The 23612-nt window shown below is 39.3% G+C and overlaps 1 protein-coding gene across 1 annotated transcript in view; it reads right to left on the reverse strand.

Moving 5' to 3' along the window:
• The window catches only part of LOC121522881 (norrin cystine knot growth factor NDP), a 46081-nt gene extending 23182 nt beyond the window's left edge, over positions 1 to 22899 (reverse strand). Inside the window, exon 1 of the mRNA XM_041807558.1 lies at positions 22799 to 22899. The gene's annotated coding sequence lies outside the window, so the exon portion shown is untranslated. The remainder of the gene's footprint in view (positions 1 to 22798) is intronic.
• Positions 22900 to 23612: the final 713 nt, after the last annotated feature.

A 23612-nucleotide genomic window follows, 5' to 3' on the forward strand; every position in this document is an offset into this window, starting at 1 on the left:
AGTGCTGTGTCAATACAGTGTTTCTAATGACCATTACCTACCAGGAAATTTGGTATAAATGGCATTAGATATATGCTGTTATCCAATATGCTGATACTTCAAAACTTAATCAAGTTAATACTGTTAACAATACTGATAAATAACAGGCCTATACTTAAAATATTAAAGTGGAAATACAGTATCACATGCTCCTTGCTGATATGCTTATCAGCACGTTATTGAATCGGAATGGCCACAAATGCAAACAACAAAGCCAACAGGTGGCAGCAGAGGCAGATGCTTCAGATTAAAACAAACTGCTGGCAAAATGGATGAGAAAGTCCAACTGCTTGCAAGAAAGTCTTAACATGCACATCCAAACCAAAGTGGACAGGAGCTGAGCTGAAAGAGGTGAAAGGAAAAATGATTCACACACCACAGGGCTCCAAAAGTCAGAGTTATCTATTCACCAAAGTTGTGATGTTCATGACGTTTTCGAACTCAAAGAAAAAAAACTCTGGACCTGCCTCCTGTTACTGCGTATCTGGGTGATGTGATTGAGTCTTTCTCCTTGGATTTTTGACTGATGAGTCACTGTCTTTTAAGGTTCATATTGAGCTAAATTTTATATATGCATGCATCCTCTAAATGCCTTAAATCTTTAGATACCAAGGGTTGCTGAGGTTAATAATGAAATTTTAGCCCTTAACTCATGATTGTATTCTGTATTATTGAGTTGGTCGGCCTCCTTTGCCCCTACATAAGCCTAAGCATTGATATAGCCTTATTCATAAGGCTATATCAAACCTGTTTCCATCATACTTGTATGATTTTATTCATGTGAAAAGTGCTGGAAGCTACAGTCTTTGCTCTGTGACTCAGTCACAAGTTTTACTTTTGCTATGTCTGCCCAATGTCTGCCTTGAAATGGGTGAAAGGAGTTTTGATAACCTTCTGCAGGAAATCGCTGTCTGGCGGGTCTGGTCTCCGTAAATTGTTTTAAAAGTAGATTAAAGGCGTTGGAGGAAGCTGTATCAGGTTGTAGATGTTTAGACTGATGACTCAGGAGTTGGTTGATCTGTTTGTAGCGTTTTTATGCTTAATGTCTTTTAAATGTGCAGCCTGTCATGACCAGAGCACTTTTGTCAATGAGATTCTTAATCTGAGGTTTGTTCAGTCCAGGGTGGGAAATTCGCACCCACCATCAGGAAAATGTAGATATTTTCAAGCAGTGTCAGGTTCATTTGCTCAACTTAGCAGCCACTGAGACAGATGAAAAAGTAACCTAACCCAACAGGGTGATTTTATTACAGTAAACGGCATAACTTTAAACCCTTTTCTCCTGCTTGTTCCTACTGATGGTATAAGAAACAATGCAATCATGGACCAAAAACCCTGCGTCCTCCTCTCTGTGGCAGAGCTACTGTCAGATGTTTACAGGTGGCTGGTGGTTTGAATGTGTTTGAATCAATGTCCTACTTGTTTGTAGTCAAAAGTACTCAAACAAAGCCTGAATTTTAGTTTGTGACTGCAAAAATCATACACAAACTATCAAATTCTAGCACATCTGACACTCATAATGCAGGAAAAACTCTATGATTGTACAGTGCCCTCACAGCACAGCTAATGTTTGCACGGCCAAGTACAGAACAGTCTGGTTAAAAATGTGTTTTAAAGTGAGCAACAGAATGGACTCCTTATGCACAAACTCTCTTTTATTAAATAGCTGATAACTTGAATAATGACAGCACACACCAGCAGCCACAGTGGCAGGTAAATCTAAGGTTTTGTTGTGCAGTTAACTCCAAAAAATGAAGCAGGTCTACAGAACATCAAATCTGTCAGAGTCCTCGTGGTGACAGAGAAGCCTTTCTTTCTCACAGACTCTTTTCCATGTGTTTTTGTTGAACAGACTTTAGTCCTTGGGGTTTCCAGCGGAGCAGAACAACACAGCGACACAGATGATCCACCTTGTAAACACGAGGACGAGCCAAATGCTGTCAGTCTGTTCTGCAGCCAGCCTCCGTCCGTCTGATGAACTATTATCTGAGCTGGCCAGACGCTCTGCCAGTAGAAACCTCTTTATGTTCAGTAGAGAGATGATTTCTATTGATTATTATCTGCTTGTTATGCAGGCGACGACGGCAGCCAGACTCTAAGCAAAGTCTTATGCAAACAAGGACATTCCTCACTACAAGGTGACTACACATCTTAATTAGCCTCCTCTGATGACTCACGGCCAGGCTTTGAAGCCAGCATCAATACATCGCTGCGATTGGCAGCTGGCTCAGATAACAGGGGCTTCTGGGATATTAAATGGAGATACCATCTGAGTGAGTGAGTTCATTACAGCTCTGGGAGTGTTTAGCCAGCAGGGTGATGCCTGGCTGCCTCGCTGCACGTCTGTAGGAAAAGTAAACAAGTTTGGGAGGTTTCAGGCTGAATAAGGGCGATGTGGACCTGGACTTGGGCTTTTTGGAGGTCTGGGTGTTCTCGAACAGCAGCTGGATCCTGTCCATCACCTAACATCCATGTCATCCAAGCCTAATGATGGACAAACCGAAACCACAGCAGTCTTTCCTGGATCTATTGTTTGGAAACCCTTCCATCATCCACTTAAACTTCTGATAAAATCGCAATAAAACAAATCTAATTTACGTTCCGCCATTGCTATCCTCCCATAACCTCCTCAACGTTTCTGCTCCCATGACTTCGTCCTTCATCCACCAGACAGATCCATCCTTCGTACCTGTCTGCTGAGCATCTTCATTTCGATCTAAAGTGGTTCTGTTCTGGAGGATATTGGATCAAAACTCTGGCTGTCACCTTGAGTGCTCACTGGTTTCATTAGAAAATGAAGAATGATGAGGTATGTTGGCAGCAGAGCTCCGCTAAGTAAAAGTCGATCATTCTGAATTATCCGTGAAGTTTCAGCCCAATTCAAGTAAACAACTTTACTTATCAAGGAAAGACTGCTGCCAGGCTGAGCCCCATCCAATACAGCTCTGAGAAAGTCAAACTTTCCATTTGGCAGCGATTTAAACGTCTGGAAGGCAAGGCCATCGGTTCTTTCTCTCTATTTATCCTTATATGTTCAGATATATTATAATAGGAATACTTTATAACTCTGAGGAACTTTATGAGGTCTAACAAAGTGACTTTTACATCACTGAGTCTGTTTTCATTATGTTAGTTAGTTTAACTGAAAGGGAACTTTTAAAATATATTAACAAATGTTTGTATACCTCAGTCTGAACAGGGTTGGTCTATCACACCTAGGCGGTTGATTTCCTTTAGCATGTACACATCCCAGTTGGACCTGAGTTAGCCGAGTTGTCTTAGATACTCCCCTTCCTTAATGGGCTTTGACCTTTAAGTCAAACAGCATAAACGTGTAGAAGACGAGAGAGAGTCTGATGCAGAGAATGATGCATATTTGGACATTTGAGGAGAACAAACATGATGTCCATGTTTGATTTCTACCAGTCTCCTACTGGCTTCAGTAACTGATTAATGATGCACCGGTGGAACATCAGCATAGGCCGATGTTTGTCCTGTTAACGGTCATTGGCCCATCTGCAAAAAATGTGATATGCAATGATGACAGTTGCCGATGTGTGCCAAACTTGGAAAACAGAGAGATGTGAGAAAATGCTGCAAATATGAGAAAAGCAATGATGGGTAGAGTTCTGACAGGTTTGGTATGGTAACACGCTTTCATGGTTAACAAATGCAAAGGCTTAGTGGACAGCTGTGTGAAAGAGAGCTGATGTTTTTAATAAGAACTCAGAACATGCATCGGCATGATTCATAATAAAAGTACAAAAAAATATAAAGAGCACCATTAATCAAAAATACCAGTGTTGTCTGTGGTTAAAGTTCAGTTCCTGAAGTTTTTGATCAGACTTTGAACGATCGTCAAACAGAGACTGGGATATGTTTAAGGAGTAGAGATGAATTAGTCAGACTGATTTTTGTTATTTATCTTGTCATCTAAATTCAACATTTTAGAAAATAGTTGCACTATCAGCCAATAGTTTAAAGGCACCATTACAATACACTGTGCATCCCTAATATTTCTTGCTTTCAATTATCAAAAACTGCAGATAAACTTCTACACACTGTCTTAAATGGTTTTAATCCTCAAATATTATCAAGGTACTTGATTTGTGATCTGTGATTTAGACAGTTTGCACGAGTTTGCCTCATCTAACTGTCTCTCTTATGAAATGGATGTCTTTCAATGAAAGCTTTGGCACTTGCATAATCCATTTATCATCAAAGTTCATGAAGATTGTACAGTTTCAAAATGTGTTTTTATTAAAAATGGAAATTCTGACAGACTGTGTCTGCATAACAAGTCCAAAAATATTTTCAAATCCCTCTGTTTTTATATTGATTAAACCTCTACACTTTGATTAATCAGAGCGCTTATTGCCTCACAAACTTCTCCTTAGGTTAAAAACCCACTCCCTCTGTTCTCCAGTGTAATGAGCACGTCTCCATCAGCTCCTACGCCCCATGAATCGGCTGTTTTTTCTTCCAATTTGGCAGAACAAGTCAAAAATCTAAAGTATTTACTTTTCCTCTGTAAGTGATCAATGTGGAATTCCCGGTACTTAAAAACTAATTAGAGCAAAAAGCTGCAGGCCCACAGGTGGATGAAATTATTAAGCAGCACGCGTTACATCCAACTCCACACATATCTCTACATCTACATTTACTGCTTCATAAAACACATATCACATGTCCGAGGGAAAATCACATTTTGTAGATTCAGCTCGAGCTGCAGCGCCGAGGGGCAGAAAGAAAGGCCGAGAGTCTGCAGGGTTCAGAAGACTCAGAGCCAGACCACAAAACCACAAAATAATCCCTCCTTACATACCAGCATCCCTCTGTTTAGGGTTTAGGACTCTGGGAGTTATGAGACATTGATTCTGAGCTTAAGGAGAGCAGATATTAAGATTTCTCTCTAATAGGCCACAATGAGAACAGAGACTCAGACAGTCATTTTAAACTTTAGAGCGCTGATCAGACCAAAAAGTCCCAGAATAAGACACAGGATGAGAAAGTTACTGTGTGGTTCTCTGACTGTGAGACCCCACGTCTTGTAAACGTCTCCATGCTCAGGCTGGTTGGGTTTAAAGCTCTGTAAGTGCAGGCCACTGGAGGACAGAGGAGTAGAACTGGGCCGAGAATGGGTACACCATTAAGGTTCGTTTCAAGCATCACAGCCAAGACAGAGACCATCAAAAGGAACAGGTTTACCAACAGAACTGTGGCCACCATGATGCCCCAAACCCCTCAACAGACCGCAGAAACTGTGAAGCATGCAAACAATACACACCAGAATATGAGGCCACTGATGAGCTCTCATCACTTTAAGGATTTAGAATAAATGTGACATTTTTATGTCCTGAACCGAACCAACAGATCTGTCAACCAAATCATAGCTCAGTAAAAACATACTGTAAAGGAGAAAACTAATGATGATAGCCGCCCGAATAAATGAAACTTTCACCACGCTTTTAGGGGATTTGTCTAGTAAAGAGAACATAAAAACATGAACCATAAAAAACCCCCACCAACATCCAGAGGACAGCAATTTATAACTCAAACCAAATTAATAAAATACATCCCTACACAATTAAAGAAAAGTGCACCATTTAAGATCACAATAACATGAAAGTTACGATGCACCAATGCATCCGTCTAACATTAGCATTAGTCCATGGTCATCCTGAGGCATCGACCAATCAGCAAATCTGTAACATGCACCAGTGTAAGCTGCTGACAAATCTGAAGTACATGCTGTTGTGAAAAAAATGTTGGAACATGACAGAAGTAATGAGACAGTGGTCTGACAAGTTTTTGTTTGTTGTCATGGTGTTAAAACAGACTGCTTTATTAGCGGCAGTTAGCAAAAGATTCAAATAAATAGTCTAATAGTCTAAATAGTCTAAATAGTCTAAAGTCTAATTTACTTTATTAGATCCCCGATACTGGGACAGCTGTTTTGAAGAGGACGTTAATAAACGTGAGCTCAGGTTTATGCAAACCTGACTGGCACTGGTGTCTTTCACATCCTGGATAAAAGGTGACAGAGACTGAGCTGCAGCAAGGCAAAGATGATAATCTTTGTACGTAAAAAATACATCTAACCAAGAAGTAGACTTTGATGTAGGCTGGGAAATGTATGTTTTTATATTATTGTATTTCAGAAAAAGATATAGGATTAAACATTATCTTTATAATAATAAACTTTATTAATTTGGTACCAATAAAATCCTAGAAACATTCTAGTTCAGGATTAAAAGTGCAACAATACTATTCAAATCCAGTGACTCCATGAAGCTTCCACACTGTTTCAGCCATATGTTGTGTAGAAAATAATTTCTCAGTTGAGTAAACCTCTTTTGTTCTGAGCAGCAGGAGGCATTTATAAATATCTGCCTCTCTCCATGATGGGTTTTTGTCTCTAACCACACACAGTGTACACGGCCTGCATAGTCCTGTAGCTAAGAGCCTTATAGCCATCCTAGATGTCAGCATCGGTCCTTTTTAAATAGTCTGAGAACAGTTAAGACTGGTTTCTAAATGTTTTATTGTATTTTTAAATGATAGAAATCCTCAATAGTATCTCTAAATGTTGGCTCTTCATAACTGCTTTATTTCTAGGGTGTACAAATACTCATTACTTCAGTTTGATACTGATGACTGCAGTTTAATTAGTCAAAATTTTCCTCATTAGTATTCACCATTCACTTCTTACTAGGGATGTATAACACTGGATTGTTGTCAATTTTAGGGCAACTGTGGTTAAGTAGGTCAAGTTGGGTTCAAACCCCAGCTCCTAAAGTCACATGTCACTGTGCCCTTCTATCAAATTAACAGCTACACTTTTTTTTTTTTTTTTTGCAACTATGTGTTTATTGGGCAAAGTAAGGTATTACAGATATGATTCAATTATCACAAAATCTATTACATACAATATGTATCCAAACCTAAAAGGCTTGGGTGAAAAAAATAGCAGTAACATAATTCCATTGTTTGCCCCACAGCTCAATATTTAAATTAACAATTAATAAGACAACAAACAAGTAAAACTCTTAACAAAAACAGACAAAAGAGTAAAACAATAAACATCATAAACATATAAAAGACTAACATTCATGCATGTCACACAATCTTCCTGATGTAACAATTAATTCATCACAGTACTTCCTTAGCTTCTGCAATAATAATTCATTTGCTCCAACCACATTTTAATGCACAGTCACTCCCTCACTAAGTATGCACCTCTTCCATAAAGTGTAGCCAAGGTGACCATCTGTCTTGGAATTCTGTATTTTGAAGTCTTAAATTAAAAGTTATTTTCTCCATGATATAAATATCTTTAACTAATAACTTTCATGTTTCAACGGCTGGAGGATTTCTTTTGAGCCAGTTCAAGGTTATTGTTTTTTTTTGGCTGCTATGAGAAGTATGTGTAATAAATATACTTTTTTCCTACTCATGTTTTCAGGAACAGCCCCAAGGATAGCCAGTAGAGGGCCCCTCGGGAGTGGAAAATTGAAAATATTTTCAAGTGAATCAAATATCTGCCTCCAAAAATTTTCCAGGAGAAGACAAACAGCTACTCTTATATAGTTTGGCCCACACAAGCAAACACTAAAATGTCACCAAAATTAGATTATTAAAGCCCAGTTGGGAAAAAAGACAACAATAAAAGTCTGACTTTAAACAATAGTAATGAGGACAGAATGACAGCCCATTAGCAATCGAAAAGGTGTAATCCCATGTGCTTGCATTAAAATGTATGACTGTGTATGAAAACTAATGGCCATTCCACATAGCAGCCATCACCATCAGTGTGTGAATGTGTATGAATGGGATCTGCTGATGCTGACCACCTTTCTACATTGCCCTCACAATCAGTGTATGAATGTGTTTAATTGGGATCAGTTACGGTCTCTACACTCAGCAGCCTTCACAATCAGTGTATGAATGTGGATGAATGAGGTCAGTTAATGCTGATAGTCAGACTTCCCCATCGTTGTATGATTTTCAAGTGAACAGAAGTGAATCAACATGTGTGTCCTGTAGTGTTGAAAGGTATGAGAAGCCAGAAAAATAGAAAAGCAAGAAACAAGCTCAAATCCATCAACTATCTATCCAGTGTGATATTTACAAATTTATTTTAGCTGATACAGATGTTTAAATGCAAACCTGAAACTTCAGCCTTTGAAACACACATAAAGTTCAATGAGGAACAACAAAAAGGACTTCAGCTGGTATAGGTCTGTTAGTCCAGCCTAAAGCATGGGGCTGATATTTGTTTCTGATGTAAATAATCCCAGAAATGTCATATCTGCCAGCATCAATATCATACCCATGAACTGTGCACCCTTAATTTTACTTGATCTAATGTTCTAATGCCTTTCATTGCATTCTGCATGACAATTTGAAAAGTTACATTTTATGGTCTACCCTCATTGTTGTTTTTGAGAAGTTAGAATTTTAGATGTTAAAATAAAGCAGAATAAAAGGTTGCTTCACTGACAGCCAAATCAGATTTGCCCCCTCTGACAATCATGAGGGGTTGCCACAAGCAAAGTGTGGTCACAAATGATTACTTGTCTAAATAATCAGGTTTGCGGTTATTTCACTGCATCAGAGCCTCCCTGAACCTTAATCATAAATATCAAACATTGCCTGACCTAGGGCCCTATGAATTCCGTTTTATTTTTTGCCAAATTTCATTTTTTCCATTTTAATTTTTTGAATTCCATTTAACATTTCCACAAATTTTACCATAAAAAGAATGTCTTGTTCATGTAAATGAATAAAATGTTCACTAATTAAATAGAAATAACCTTAAATTTATTGAAAAAGGGCCACAGTTGGCCCAGGAGCCATTGTTTGGATAACCATGGTATAAAATAAATATAACCAGTGTAACAGTCAGATATTTCCAGCATTTTAAGACACATCCACGTTTATAATCACACTGGGTCCTAACTGATGTTTATAATGTAAATTAAGAAATCCTGTGTGATCGTAACTTAATAAGAAGGTCGCATTAAAGTGAAATGGTTAAAAGTAAACCTGATACCTAAACTTTTCTTTACTCTCACAAAATGTAACAGTGCATGAAGTTTGATGCTGCATTGTTCTACTCCTGACTGTAACGGTTCTCTCCTTATGTCTCTCCATACATTGCTGTCTGTCCGTCTGCCTCATATCAGACTGCTACGTTAATGTGGACATGTGTTGGCTCCTTAAGCAACCGAAGGGAACTACAGTATCTATGGTAGGAATTATTGAGCTAATTTTTACATGAATGTAACATCATTCAGACCACGGGACTTCATAAAATCTTGAGTCCATCCGAATAGAGTTTGAAGCCCTCGAGAAGTGAGCAGGTCCTCAAGTTGTGACTTCAGCTGTGTGCCTCGCGCACAGACACACCTCTCTCTCCCCGTGACTCTCTGGTGTGGTGAGGTAAAATAACTCAAAGCACGGATGAGTTTTCTTGAAGGTGTACCATTCTGTTGCACTGTACTGCCCTGCGTGAGCTACGTGATGTTTCGTGCAGCTGCTTTGACATGCTGTTATTGTTTAGGGAGGCGGGGTGAAAGTCTCTGAAGCGAAGCACAAGTTGTGCCACACTTTAGTGATCTCCCAGAACATATTTCTCAGATATAGATTCCTCTATCTAAAAACACAGCATTTTCAGTCAAATTCATTCAATTTCCGCAATTTCCACGTTAAATTTTAAATTCTGTTTTTATCGGCCAATTCCACAATTCCACCCATGATTCTGTTAACGCAGAAATCATAGACCCTATCAGCTTAAATCTTTCAGGTCAGACTTGGGGACTCCTCTTCCTCCCTTTCTCTCCCCTCACGTGGAGTGACACACGGTCCTTGGACCTATACTCGTCTTTTATTTTCATTGCTTGGATTTTGAATCAGCATGAGAGTTCTGTGATCTCCTGTGTGTCTTTTATTTTCTTAATACTCACTTTTATTTGTTTGTATTTCTTTCTAAATGTGTGTTTTACATGTTTTTTAGTTGATTTTAAGTTTTTATGCATTTTATGGTGTCTTTATATCCAGTGTAGTTTTGTGTTTTTAGTTAAGTTTGAGTCAGCAGCACTTTGGTAAATATGTTTTTACTATGTGTATAACAACAAGGTTGGATTAGTTTTATCTCTTATGCATAAGTCCTAGTTTTCATCCTGCTCTTGTGTTTTTCCTCTGCTTAAATGGCACTCATTAGGAACACCTGTCTCCTGCTGTCACACCTGTGTCTGATCTTCTGAGTTCTTTGGGTTGCATTTTTGACTTTTGCTCCGAGTTTTCTGGGCACTTTGTTGTGGGTCTCCTTTTTTTACTTTTATAAACAATCTTGATGTGTTGAAATGTAACTTCAGGAAAAGGAAATTAAGGTTTCAGTGAAAAACTTGAATAAATGTAGTTGTGTGAAGGGGATATTTTTACCTTTTAGCAATGCAAAATAACTGTGGCTGATCAGCCTAAATAGAACTGATATGTCTATGGCCAAATAAATAACATTTCTATAATAACAGAGAAGACTGACAGTGGTATTGATAAGGATTTGAGTCACTGGGAAGTCTCAACAGATTGTCCAGATCTTCAGTTATTTCTTTTTTCTCCAGCAGCTTACTACTGTTGTTTTTAGGGTCACATCTGCTCGAGTGGAAAGGGACTATTAAAGAGCCGCCGTCACTGTACACAAAAAACAGGTGCATGACAGAACAGAGGAGGAAATATGACAGGTAGAGGGAGGGCAGCCATATCTCCGCCCCCCCCACTCTGCTTCTCTACATCACCATGAGCTTCCCCTCCTCCTGCTCACCTCCTCCCATTGTTTCAGCAGCTTTTAATAAACTAAAGGGCAGATTCCTGACACTGTCACATCTACAGATCGGCATGCAGAGCGCCAAGCTCTTCCCCCGTCGACTGACGCCAGCTCCTGAAACACACTCACTAACTTCCTCTCACACACTCTCGCCACGCACTGCCCTCCCAAAAGCTAAGCCCCTCACTAAATATATCCCCCCCCCCAGTAAAGATAAGACAAACAGCACGGATTTGAGGGCAGTGTTCAGCCAATCAGAGAGCGGCGTGTGAGCCGGAGCTAAGTTCGTGTTAGCTTTACAGTTTGAGCTTCTCAGAAACAATGGAGACAAAAAGAGAAGACAGAGTACATAAACATATTAATACGCTTATTTTATGTATTTCTGAGAGTGAAGTGGACGAGGAACCAACAGGGCTGGGGTCTGACTCAGGTTAGAAAATAATGTTAAAAATCATACATGCCAGAAGATAAATGTATTAGAGACGACACTGCTGCCAATGCCACCATAAAGATATAAATTATGTTTTCTAAAACAGTGGTTTAAAGTTAAGAAAAAGTTGTGGAATATCTAAATATTACTGATTGCTGCAAATTGGAACATTTCTGGTCAAATTTGAGCCAAATTTGAGGTTTGTCATGAGCCACATAATCCCAATGATAACCAGGAATGGGTCACGAAGTGACAAGTGTTTATGAATTAATATGAATGTAGTAAAGTTAGTCTGTTAAAGCTCTTGGTGGCGCTGCAGTTATCAGCAGGACATTTCTACATCCACTGGCTATGAGCCCTACACAACAACGTGATTTCTACCACAGGTCAACAGATTTACCTGGAGAGGAGGTGATCAAGATTACTGATGACTTAGTCCTACAGACCTCCTACTACAGGTTTAGACAGATGAAGAAAGACCAGAGTCTAGGACTGAGACAAGAGTCTAGTAAAGAAATGAGCTAAGAGGCAAGCTGAACCTCTTTAACAGCTTTTCTCCCTTGTTTAGTCAGAAACATGCTTTTTAATGGAAAAGCTGATATACTATTAAGACAATAAACCTTGTGGGGTAGGAGACTGAGTAATGATGTGTTTTTCATGAACAGGGCTCTTTGAAATTAATGACAGAAGCTTTTTTAATCCATTTTTAATCCACATTCAGAAAGCCAAACTGGTACCAAAATAAAGAGGTATTCAAATCAGAAGTGACGCGATTTTCTGATAAAATTATGCACATTCTAAAATTATTCATGCTTCGAAAGTTTGCAGTATGTTCTAAACTGTTAAATAATTACAATATATTATACAAAACTATTAGAAAATATTAAGGGCACTCTCCAAGTTCACTGTGGGGGGGTGGGGGGGTGGCTCACCTGTTTGTGTCACAGAGTACTCAGAGCAGTAATTTCAGGGAGCTGACTGAATTAGTAAGTAGTGATAAGCCATAGGCCAAAGGTCAGAGGAGACTTTATTATCAAATGTATCATTGGACTAAAGTCTTGTTTTGTTGTAAACAGCTCCAGCTGTGTGCATAGAGCATTTCGGTTAACATGGATATGTGCTGGGCTTCCTAAGCCTGTCTCCGTCTTTTACCAGACTGCATGATATCAGCTTAAAGACAAAAAACAACTTGACATAGAACATAGACTGTAGAAAGAATTGGACAAACCCCGTGTGACGTCAGCCGTCTGCTTACAATAGGTGGACTTAAACAGCTCTTGAAGCCAATCTGAGGCGGCTTCCATATTGAAAAATGCAGTCTCAACTGAACTTTGGATCAACCTAACGGCCTGCCCACTAAGTGCGACTTCCTGTCAGCTAGCTAGCTAGCATTCTGGTTGACAGAAACAGCCTCTGCCTGTTGAGATATCTGTCAATCAAATGCGATGCACCAATCAGTCCGTGGTGAGGTTTTTCCTAAATATAATCTAAACCACTGTGGTACAAAAAAATTCATCCCTGTACAGTTAGAGCACATGAGGACATTAGCAAATTAGACACGTTTGGTTTTTTGAACCAGGCTGTAAACCAGTTTACTTCCAGTGTAAAAACCGGCTGTTTAACAGGTGTCCAGACCGGACTTCCAATGTTCCTGCAGCCAGCCTCAAGTGGACGCTCACAGTATTGCAATTTTTGGCACTTCCGCATTGGCTCCATTTTTCAGGACCGGAGGTTGCCGCTTGGTCTAGAGACAAATATTTAAACGAAATGGAAAAGATTTTGCTTCCATGCCAACCTCAGAACTCATCTACCATTGGCAACTACAAGTGTTGTGATTGGTCAGATCTGTGCTGGCTCAGAGCAAAATTTTTGAAAAATCAACCTTGGTTAGTTGGAAAGCGGTTAGTTTTACACCCCAGTTTGACTCGTCACAGCTGTTAACATCAGAAAACATTGGCGCTTCTCCATACAGAAATCAGTTGGAGCTTCCTTGATTTTGAATCTCTCAGATCTGTCTTCCTTGATTTAAACATCTTCAATCCCTCCCCTCCAACCCTACAAATGAATTTCCCCTTGTGGACTAATAAAGGTATATCTTATCTTAACTTAAACCACTCAGATTTCTTATAGCTCCACAATGCACTTAGAAATCTGCCCCTTAATCTCCATAGAAAAACATTAGAAATCTTGAATTTCCTGCAGTTTGATTCAAAATTGTACAGTTTTAACTTATAAAAAAAAGCTTCATAATGTTAGAAACCATTGCTGCATCATGACCTGGGGCGTTGGATGGGGGGTGGTACCTATTCTGGATGCGTTCTACAGTCGATGGTGGGTCTTCTATTGTTTTCTTTGAGCAGAAAACAAAGCTGCTAATCCTTCAGGGTCAACAAACAAAATCTCCTCATCAAACAGACAGAAATGTGGGGAGCTTCAGGCTAAAACCAGCGCCTGACAAACCCAGATCAATCCCCTGTTCAGCCATGAGTCCCAGGCTTGAAGAAGGAGTTGTAGGCGTGTTTGTTTTATCTCTCTGGACCAGGTTTTCTCCAGGCAGCTCTGATCTGTCACACGCTGCGTTCAGGATCTCGGCCATGGCCCTGCGGTTTCGTGCGGAGCATCCATTTGTCAGAAGCACATTCCTGCGGCGGTGAGACATCACGAGCTGCCTATCAGAGCTTCAGCTCTGTCCAAATAAATACACGGACAAAGGGCCCCACGTGTGCGAGTATGAAACACAAAACCGAGCGTGCACGGTGCTCCTGCTGTCTCTCTACACCTGGCTGAATGTGCGATCTCTCAAACACACCTCCCACTCGTCCTAGAATGTTTAAATATGATTTTAGTTTCATGCAGACGCAAAAACACAAACTGTTTTTCATCTGGTGTCACTTGACGTGGAGAGAGTCGTCTCCATGTCTTCCTCTCATCTGTCAGAGTCTCACTTATAACTCAGCAGAGGTGGCAGAGGAGCACAGAGCTGTTCCATAAGTAGAAGAACAGATAGCTCACATTAATCTTCATTTAGATAGGGAACTGTAAGGGAAAGACGTTAACCAGGTGACCTACACGTTAGTAATGTTTGCCATCATCTATGCAGGGAAAAACAAACAACAATCCAGACCACTATGCACAGATAAATCCAGTATAACAAACGCTGAATGAGCCAGAAAACCATTTAAGGTGAGCACAGACACATTTATCCCTTGGCTGGCTCTATGATTGGCCAGCTGACCCACCAATCAGTCTCCTCTCAGTGCGACTGTTAAATGAGTACATGGCGGTGAAACTGTTATATTGATTTGTTTGCTTCAGAAGTATAAAGGTGTGCCTCTGCAAGAGCAACTCAGGATATAAACATCATAATCTGGGAGTATTTTTTCATTATTTTTTTATAAAATGAAGGTTCATTATGAAAAAAAATACACACACCTTTATCTAACATCACTGGAGACATGCGTATCATTTCAATAGCACGTCGCCCTTGCAGACAACAGTAAAGGTGTGACATTTTGTGGCATGCTTTGAATGGCAAAAAGTAGCGTTGGTGGAAAAATATAGAAATAAAAATGAAAGCTAGTCGTCCAAAATGAAATTTTATCAGAAAGGAATGTATTAGTTTATGTTAAGATAAATGTGGGATCAAAAATGGCATTTTCATTGGTTTTCCATGACACGTTTTTGTCCTTAGGAACAAATGCATCAGATTTTTGTAGCTTAGCCATTTGAGACTTATTAAAAGAACTGAGGCGACAATTTGGAAAAATTTTAAAATGAATATCCTCTTGAAAATTTGAGCTATATTCATTCAACACAGCCAAAATGACTTGAAAATTAAACAAAAAGCAGAATGGCACAAAATGTCCCTTGGATTTTTTAAGAGTAAAGAAGCAATAATGTTGCTTAATAGCAACACTACTATCTTTATATTGCTTTTAGTGATGTTGCTATTCTGCAACATTAGCATTAACACCAACCTATATCGATTTACATCAGTTCACAAGGTAAAGCTGCAAGACAGATTTGAATGTGCTGAGAAAAATAGTGCAGCAGACCAGGCTGGCAGGAGTAGGCATTATGTTTGGCCATAATTTCTCCCTCATTAGATCATAATCCAGCAGTTAAAGAAAGATGGAGGTCTACTTTAAAGCAGTGGTTCTCAACTGGCTGAGCATCAGGACCCATCATCAACTCCTCAATGAGAAACTGGGATCCAAACAAGCATGTTTGAGAAGATGTTAATAGACTTTAGGCACAATTTTCCTCCAAGCACTGAAAAAGGCTCTGCGACCTTTCTCTAGAACCTCTGCTTTAAAGTAAATAAACCTTGTTGAGAGCTGGTATGACTGAAAAAATTCTTAAGTCAGAGATGACAAATGAAATGGAAGGATTATGGCACATGTGCAAATCTGCCGACATCAGGCCGTCCTCACAAACTGAGTGAGCATGCAAGAAGGAGAGAGAGACCACCAAGACACCTATGACTACTCTGAAGGAATTACAAGCTTCAGCAGCTGAGATGGGAGAGACTGTTGTCTGGGTTCTTCAACAGTCAAAGCTTTATGGGAGAGGGGCAAGGAGAAGGCCACTGTTGAAGAAAACCCAGATTCAATCTGGACTAGAGCTCACCAAAGGCATATGGAAGACTCCATGGCCAAGTGGAAGAAAGTTCTTTGGTCTGATGAGACCAAAATGGAGCTTTTGGACCATCAGACAAACCATCACCACAAACACACCATCCCCACTGTGAAGTGGTGGCGGCAGCATCATGCTGTGAGGATGCTTCTCAGCAGCTGGCCTTGCAAGGCTTGTAAAGGTAGAGGGTAAAATGAAATTAGCAAAATAGAGGAAAATCCTGGAGGACAATCTTATTCAGTTGGCAAGAGAACTACGGTATGGGAGAAGTTTAATTTTCCAGCAAGACAATGAGCCGAAGCGTACAGAGAAAGCTACACAGAAATGGTTTAAATGGATGGAATGTTCTGGAGCGGCCGAGTCAAAGCCCAGACCTCAATCAATAGAGGATTTCTGGCTTGACTTCAAAAGAGCTGTTCACACCTGATCCCTGTGCAACCTGACAGAGCTTGAGCAGTTTAGAAAAGAAGAATGGAGTAAAATTTCTGTGTCCAGATGTTTAAGCCTAATTGAGCCCTTTCCACACAGACTCAGGCTGTGATTGCACAGCCAAAAGTGACTTTAATAAATACTGACTTGAAGGGGGTGAATATTTATGCAGCCACTTATTTTACATTACAGATTTTTATTTAACTGACTTTACTTAGTAGAAATCTGTTTTCACTCTGACATTAAAGAGTTGTTTTTATATTGACCATGATTGATTTATAAAATCAGTAAAAGGGTCCCTGGGGGTGAATACATTTTCAGGAGCTATATGTTGAAATATGAAGGACTAATAGCAGACACCTGAAAGCTCTCCTAAGTATCCTAACACAGTGTTTGCACTCGTTCACATCCCACCTCTTCCTCTCACACGTCTCAGTTTCGTTCTGTTTCCTCTATTCTCTCCGTCTCCGCTCTGGCACTGTCTGTTCCTGCCTCTTTCTCAGATGTTCTTCCTCCTACTCTCACTTCTTCTTTGCTTCTTCCCCATCTTATTATCCCTGCTCACTTCATTTTTCATTTAAACACCTTCTCCTCTCTCCTTCTCACACACACACACCTCTCCTTCTCAGCTCGGTCGAAGTGGTAGCTTGTCCCCTCCTCCTCCTCCTCGTCCTCCTCTTCATCCTACCTACCACATAGCCTATAGTATCTGTCATCATCTCCTTCGAGCGTGAGCCAGCAGCCTCAGGCTCCAACAGAGCTGGCCAAGTCAATCATAGACTCGCGGACATGAACGCACGCACCTGTAAAACACATATCCATACAGTATGAGAGCGTATTCACACAGCCATTAACCTCACGCTTCGGATCATCTCTCTCTCTCTCTCTCTCTCTCTCTCTCTCTCTCTCTCTCTTTCTCTCTCTCTCACACACATGCTCCCCGAGCTCCTCTGTCCTTTCTGCCTCGCTGTCAGTGCCTGATTAGCAAATCCACTGGCGCCAACACAAACATGTTTCCTCCTATTACACATCGTGTCACACTGCTTCCTAATCACAACCACTCGCTGTTTTTGGACGCATGCAGAGCAGAAATACCTGCAGTAAAATTGGAATGAGCACCTGAGGTTTGGGATGTGCAGGACAAGTTTAACTCTGTCAAAGTTAAGCTGAACACACGACAATTAGATGAAGACATAACTCTTTGTTATAACTGTAAACAACATGAATAAAGCAAATATGAAGCTTTAGTTAATGCAAAAATAATTCATGTATGAAGAACTGCTCCAGCATGTATACTTTTTTTTGTCATTTATAGTGAATAGAACATTAGATAAACGCTGCCATGGTCCTGTTTGAAGCTCATTGTCCAAACGTCTAACAAATATCAATAAAACATGGATATACCCCTGTTCTAACCAAAGAAATACCAAATGGGTTTAAGCTCATTTTTGCCACTTTTTCCACTTTCAACCCATGTTTACCACTTTTCACACTTCACTGCTGCTTGTTAACCTATTTTCACTACTTTATCCAGAAGTTTTTGCAACTTAATGCCACCTTTAACCTTTATTTTTTAACCATTTTTGCCATCTTTGACTCATTTTTTCCACTGTTCTCTCTCATATTTGCCACTTTTTTTATTATAAACCCCTCCTTGCCATGGTTTTTGCTCATTGTGCCACTTAACTATGTTTACTCACGTTTGCCACTGTATGCCTATTATTGCCACATTTAAACCCACTGTCAAAACTTTTTGCCCATTCTCCCACTCTTTTGACTCTTTTTTGGACACTATAAACCATTTTTAACCCATTTTTCACATTATTTCTATTTAAAGCTCATTTACACAACTTTATAGTCCACCTAGAGCTTTAACGGACTAACTTTACGACATCAACACAAATCCCTAACCGCTCATGTTTACTTCCTGTCCCACATCTGACATCCCCTGAGCTCATGTGACTGCAAACAACCAATCAAAAATCATCACAGATGCACCGAGACTCAAGTTCAGTACTGATTTGTCTGCAGATTTCATCAAATCTTGGTGTGCTGCTGGTGCTTGGCTTGCTTCTATCATCCTGGATCTGCTGTGTAACATCACCTAGACTAGCTGTCATGACGAAAAGGACACCAGTGTTTTTCAAAGAGCACCAGGAGAGTTTTTTGAAAGTATCTGGAAGGGGAATATACTGCATCTTGTGTGTCAATTTTCAGTTGGCCATGGTGGAAATGACAACATGCAAAGCAATATTAAAATGAGCAAATACAAACAGAGCGTACAGGAAGTAGCACCAGAGAGCCAAACAGCGCTGCCATTTGTCTCCAACCACTGGGATGTCAGAGTTCAGTGAAAATATTCCCTCGACAAATATATCAGCATAAAGGCAAACAAAAAAACTGCTTCTACACACTATCCACACCCCAATCCAGGTGGCAGTAATGCTCCTAAGTGTATTCTAACTACGAGTAAACAACAAACGAAGAAGAAAATGGGCCGACCAATAACCCCTCAAACTGCTGTTCTTCCATAACTGCATGACCACAGACTTTATAACTCATAAATATGATGACTGATCAGGATGAACCTATTTTACTTTGATTCTTTAGGTTGTATCTTTTTATATTTTTAGATCAGGAGATTTATTTATTTTTTGTTCCGTTTTGAATTGCTCTTTTTCTGTTTTCTAGTTAGTCCTCTACAGACCGTACCAACTATCACAGACAGTTTGAAACAACACAAGATGGAACAACAGGAACTTTCTGACCATCTACATGTTAAAATATTTTATCAGCTGAGGCTGCTGTTGCTGTGGGACAGTTGTCCTCCTCCTCTCAGAGCAGCTGTGGTAAACACACCCTAACTTTGTGGTGAGATCTGTTAAAAAATAGAGAAAGCTCTTCTCAGTTTTTACCAGTTCCTTTGAAAATGTAATAACACCTCAAATTTCCAACAAATCATTGAATATTTTTAATGGTAGTACTGATAAGGACTTAGATCATTCAGGAGTATAGATCAGGTTATCGATAAAGGGATAATAATCTACTTCCCAAATTGCACCATGCATCACATTTTTTATGCTATGATAAACTATTATTATTATGACCCTAATTTTCTGAAATTCCCTGAAAATTTGTTTTTAGGGAAGAACAAATATTTTTGTCAACGTGGCTCCTGAAGGCAAGGTTGAGTTTCACTGCCCCTGGCATATTTGGACATACTGTATATTAAACAAAAACAAAACAAAACAAAACAAAACAGAAAGCCTACTGACAATCAGGCTCATCTTTACAGCCCAGTGACCTGTTTTAATACCTTTAGGGCCCTAGAATTAGAAATCCCCCTTTCTTCTTTTTTTGCTCCTATAAGCTCCTATAGCTTGTTCCTATTTCTGCAAACCTACTCTCTCTAATCCTATTTTTAATTAAAGTCTTGTTTAATTTGCACTTTATGTGCTCAAAAGTCTTTTCTTATATTTTCTCTCTCAGTCAGCGAGCTGATTTTTGTTTTATTAAATTGCAGATTAAGATCTGACGTCATGATGAGAAGTCTGATGCAGTTGTGAGGCCACTTTCTCTTTAAGATGTCCGTCCCTTTTTAATAAACTTTTTACCTGATGAAGGTCTAGTGCCAAACAGTGTAGCTGACTTTTTTTTTGCAGGTTTGACAGAGTGCCAGAGTTTTCTTTATGATTTTTGTTGAATACGATGCCCTCTGACACACCAATCTTAAAAAGATAAGCAGTGATTTTTCTAGTTATTTGCATTTAACCCCTTAAAGCCTGATAACTCAAACATAAGGCAGAAAATTCTAATTTCTTGAACTGAAAAATGTTTATTTAACCCTCTACCCAAATCCAAAAAAAGAAAAATTGCCATAAAGTTTCATAAATATATTTTTTGTATCGCATCTTATACTCTAGGTGTTTTTGACAGTCCATTAGAGGGCATTTTATCATTTATCAGATTGTATTCAAAGGGTTTTTAAGTAATTAATTGATCATGATGACTAGAAAGAGTGTGTAATCAAATATGATGCAATAGGCTTCAAGGGTTAAAAGTCCCATTAAACTGAAATATTAGGTACCATTTAATAAAATACATTCTTACATAAGAAAGAAACATTTTTAGTATTAACTTCTCTTCTTTTAACCCTTTATGGGACAATCATACATCATCACTTTGGTAGACTTCTCTCCTGGCTTTTCCCTAATTCTCTGATACAGCAGAACCAGAATGATTTTTCTCAGCCAATCAGGGGAGACCAGTCAGCATCACAGAAAGTGACATCACACCATCTGACCAATCAGAAGTGGCCCAGAGTGTCTCAAACTTCCTGTTTCCTCCAGAACTTAGGAAATGCAGTTTCAAATCACATTTAGGCACCGCACACCCCCCCCCCCCCCCCCCCACCCCCCACCCCCCACCCCCACACACACACACCCCCACACACATTATAATTGTCCACGATAAGATGATGAAACTCACACATTCTAGAGGTGAGTGGAGCTAAATGACTTGATATGTTTAGTCTTTCTAGCAATTATAGAAATTTTATAATCATGCGTCCATTTAGGATGTAAAATGGAGTCTATGTTAGGACTATGAGAAGATTTGCCAGTTCATTTATCAAGCTATACTAAGGATATTTTCTTGACAATAAAGTCTTTATAATGTAGAATAATAGTACTCCATAGTGTGGTTGGATGTTGTCACAGGTTTGCAAAATGTAAAAGAGGGATCCAGTGTTAAATTTTACTGTTTAATGTAAATATTCAAATTATGAATAGTAAGACAGTTGTGATTTTTGGTCAGTTTTATAACCTTAAAACAGTTTTATTTGCTTATGTGGTTTATATCAGTTTTTATTTTTACTGTAAGAATATTTATGTGCTTAAATTTATTCAGACATTCAATATTTTTGATTTTTTCCACATAATTTCATCAAATTATGAGGGAAAAATAAATAGTCTTCAATAAATATATGTGGTTTTACTCAGTTTACAACGGTATAACACTATAATTGTAATTTAACGGCAAAATCAGATTTTTTTATTGTGAGCCTCATCACTGCTAAAATTCACTTATTTAATTTGTATGATTATTATTGGTGTCCTGTTGGAATTATAAGATAAAACTGGTGGTATCTCCATTGTTCATACAGTAGTAGTCTTAAGTCTGAAACCAAACATGTAATTCCACAAAGAGGTCAGAATCTAAAGGCAACCTTACAGACTCTGATGTCTCAGACTCTGTCAGGAGACCCTGCAGTCATTTCTCATGGTTCTGTGAGGTCTGACTTGTCCCTGCCCCCTACCCCATGTCCTAAGTTTTATGGAAGGGCAACAAGTTTCATTGTGTACCTCAAGAATGTTTATTAATCAAAAAATACTTTATTTTTGTATAAAATTAAATGTTTACGCAAATACTCATTTGACTTTATGTGTGTTTATTTTTCCATTATTAAAAGTTTATCATGCACAAATTTCATGTATTTTTTCACCATAAAGTCCTAATGAATCATACAGTGTATGTTCATTTTGTTGACCTTGATTCTCACCAAAATAATGAAAAAAAAAATTAAATACAAGTGACAAAAGTTACTGTCTTAAGATGTCCTCCAATTATATCCTAGGGTTTAAATTATGGATTGCAAAGTATTTCAGTGTAAACGGTTAGGACTATTTTTGGGGTTTTTTGCCCATATCTAGTTCGGACAGCTGAAGAGACAAAGGGAATATGTGAAGACAGAGGGGTAAGACAGGGACCAAACAACACCAGGATCTGGACTTGATCCTGTGGACAGTGCTTGTAGGGCTTCAGCCTCAGAATAATAGCGCCTGATCTACCACCCAAGCCAAAACAATGCCTCAGCATTTACTTCTTACGTACTTTTTCTCAATATAAAATTGTGGATCATTCCTGGATCACCTTTATTTGGAGCAAAAAGGGTCAGATTTTAATCCCAGTCCAGCTTTGATAACAGATGATTATCAGGATATTATGTTTTAAAATAAAGCTCAAATAGAAAAAAAAGACCTTCAAAATAAAGGTGATAATCGTTTTGGCCAGATTGTGCAGCCTTAAAGAGAACAGTCTAGATCTGCTCCTGTTGTAAAGACTCTTTGGAGAATATCGATTATAAATTGGCGTTGGAAATGTGTTATAAATAAAGTTTGGCTTGGCTAGTTAAAGTATGCATGCATGGCCAGTAAAGCTGATTCTTTGTTAATGCTCTTTCACCAAAACACAGGGACAAATTTTCTAACATTTTCTGGGATAATTCAGCTTTTAAAACATCAACAACATGCAAACATGGATCACTGCAGGCATTTGGAGTTTCCAGCATCTCTTAAAGTCTGTTAAATACTGACGAAAGGTTTTAAAAACATCTGCATGAGAAAGGATTGTTGTGGAGGTGTAGGTGAAGCTCTTACCTTGAGCAGCAGACGGACTGCAGGCGTATCCAGAGAGGGTCTGAGATCCTACACAAACCCTGGATTTGTTCTTCAACTATTGTTTCCCACAGACAGCTCCTTTCTCGTCCTCCCCTCTCTCTGGGTGATTGTCTGAGCTCTCTCCTCCCTCTCTTCCGTCCCTCTCTCACACTTTTTCTACAGCAGCGGAGAGAAGGAGTGGATGCTCTGCCTGTGAGGACGCTCGTCACATGTGGATCGTGACACAGCAGTCATATATCACACGCCCTCTCTCTCTCTCTCTTTCTCTTTGACACACAAACACACCAGCTGACGCACCGACACGCTCCACAGCAGCAAATGGGAATTCCAGCCCCGGACAGCTCTGCTCGGCCCATCAGGAGCAAGCTGACCAAAAGCTGCAGCAGCTTTTTACGAGGTCGGGGTTATAAAAGTGTTAGCAGATTGAGTTTATTTAAAAACAACTGGCCCCCCTGGCCTTTCCTCTTCACACGCTTTCTCCTGCAGTGACACCAGGGCTGGACGGGGGAGACAAACAGGAGGTTGAACTAGGGCTGGGTGATACAGAGCAAAAATCATATCTCAGTGTTTTTCAGCTGAATCAAACAGATACATAACATTCTATATCTAGATTCTTTTTCTGTAAAGACATGGCCACCATAACACCATAATTTGAAACCAAAGATCTTTTTTTAGCTAGTCTTTGTTTCATCTTTGAAAAGGTCAACAACAAACCTTTTCAGTCTTAGTTGACAACATTAACACTGATGAGCTGCCCTTTGTAAACTAGCTCTGTCAAAGGTGCTGTCCTTAA

This window comes from Cheilinus undulatus, linkage group 15 (genome assembly GCF_018320785.1).
Source record: "Cheilinus undulatus linkage group 15, ASM1832078v1, whole genome shotgun sequence".
Classification (NCBI taxonomy): Eukaryota; Metazoa; Chordata; class Actinopteri; order Labriformes; family Labridae; genus Cheilinus; species Cheilinus undulatus.